This window comes from Pezoporus wallicus, unplaced genomic scaffold, assembly GCF_028554395.1.
Source record: "Pezoporus wallicus isolate ANWC-B61680 ecotype Strahan unplaced genomic scaffold, APGP_CSIRO_Pwel_v1 contig_4166, whole genome shotgun sequence".
Classification (NCBI taxonomy): Eukaryota; Metazoa; Chordata; class Aves; order Psittaciformes; family Psittacidae; genus Pezoporus; species Pezoporus wallicus.
In genome coordinates, this window is record NW_026637685.1 from 1,048,764 (window position 1) to 1,050,794 (window position 2,031).

General features: G+C 44.7%; 1 long non-coding RNA gene across 1 annotated transcript; it reads left to right on the forward strand.

Moving 5' to 3' along the window:
• Positions 1-454: 454 nt before the first annotated feature.
• On the forward strand, positions 455-1,776 carry LOC130598093 (uncharacterized). The gene is made up of 2 exons (XR_008971940.1): positions 455-656; positions 1,645-1,776. It is a non-coding gene; the product is annotated as an uncharacterized LOC130598093 (long non-coding RNA).
• The last annotated feature ends 255 nt before the right edge of the window (positions 1,777-2,031 follow it).

The following is a 2,031-nucleotide window of genomic DNA, read 5'->3' on the forward strand; positions in this document are numbered from 1 at the left end:
CCAGTCCCAGGCATGCTTGCAAAAAGGCACTTAGCTTGCTACAGTGCATGGTGATTTGTCCAGACCTGGCTTTCTGGTTCAGATGCTTTTCCTTGGGACTCTGAGCCCTGTCCACCCACCTGCTTGGGCAGAGCTGGTAGATGCAGCCCCATCCCCAGAGGTGGAGGCTGTGAAGGTATCAGACCATGGAAACCCTCTGAGATGGGACAGGACAACAGATTGCCAGAGGTGTTTAGGGGCAAATTTCCTTCTGCTCATCCATCTCCCTGTTTGCACCTCAACTTTGGGGCTTATGGCTTCAAAGCACTTGGTAAAGAGCAAGATCTTGGCCACATCACCAAGCCTGGCAGAGTGCTGGAAGTGGGCAGAAGCCTGGAAGTGAGAGACGCGGGCTTGTGTTTGTTGTTACCAGTGTAGGTGCTAGGTGTGACCCTTAATGGTGTAATGTCTGCAGTCACAGGCAACAAATCTGGGGTACACAAACATTAAGCTCTCACTGAGGTGGGACTCATCCTTCCATTCCAGCTCAAACACAAAAATAATTCAGATAAATTACCTAATGACTGGGGTACTTTACAGCACCAATTGTTGTATTTCCTGTGACTGTGGAATTGCTTTTCCTTCTTTCACACCATACACTGTGGCCCTGACAGTGGGTTAAGTGCTAACACCGTGGACTGGGAAGAGCCCTGATTTAGGAGAGTAAATTAAATTTTTGCTTTTGCCTTTGCAGGGGTGGGAGAGCTATAAATTTACTCATCTCTGAGAGGTCATCACGTAACAGTGCTCTGCCTTCTGCTGAAAAAGAAAAATAAAAGTTATGTTCTAGAGGGTGAAAACTAAGGGAGCTGACTGGAGTGTTCAAATACATCATATATCCCTGGGTTATCTAGTTGATGTGAACCTGTGTGATGCCCAGAAGTGAAATCAGAAGATCCTGGTAAGGGAGAAATCAGCAGAAGAAAGGTCAGCAAAGGACAGGTCCTGAGGGTAGACAGCTTCAGGGGGCAGGTAACCACGGGTAGAGCGTCAGTGAGGATGTGGGGCACTCCCTCTGGGCCACTAGTTTTTCTCCTCCAATCTGGCAGCCCCAGTGATGTTAAGCTTCAACTTTGCTGGTGTCAGGAAAAAGGGAGGGAGAGCTGATTGTCAGCCCACTTACACGGGCTTTTGAGGAAGCAGAGGCATGCTGCAGGAATGTGAGACAGGGCCCTGTTGAAAGACCTTGAAGCTCTCATTCTTTCCTCTGCATGCTTTACACTTCAGAGGGAATGACTATCCTCATGCTTTTTGCCCAAGTAATAATCTTGTGTTGCTTTAATCATCTCTCTGGTCCTGAATATTTGTAGTGAAAGGGTAAAAAAATCTGACTTTTATGTTAACACTGGCTTTGTTTTTGTTTGCTAACTGCAAAACCTGTCCTTTATGCATTATGTCTATCTGGACATAGGGCTTCATGTCTAAGGTTGTCAGTTAAGTGGCTGGTCACAGAAGGAAATGGGGCTTAGCCATCACTACTTCTGTCAGTCTGGGTCTGTCTGCAGGCAGGGTTTTATCTAAGGCACACAGATTCAAAGACAACTTTTTTCTCCTCTTTTTTTAAATTTTTTTTCCTTTTTTCTTTTCTTTTGCTTTGGTTTTCAGTCTGGCACCAAAGTTAGAACATCTATGACTTGTCACAACATACAGGGAAAGCTTGTAGAAGACTAATGACTGAAAAGCTCTAGATCTGCTGGTAACTGCTTAATAACAGAGTGCTTTAAAATGCTTTTCTGACACTTCCATCTTTTATTTATAGAATGCAGGGTACATGTAAACAGTGTCTTTGGGATTGCATACAGAGCTCTGGGGCATTCACAGATCCCAGCTATAAATCCAGAATAAGGCAACACATACTGATTGTGATATTGTTACTGTTGTAATAAACATGATGTTTGCTCTTTTCATAGAATCATATAATCATAGAACCAGCAAGGCTGGAAAAGACCTTAAAGATCATCAGCCCAACCTTCATCCCAGGACTGCCAAGGC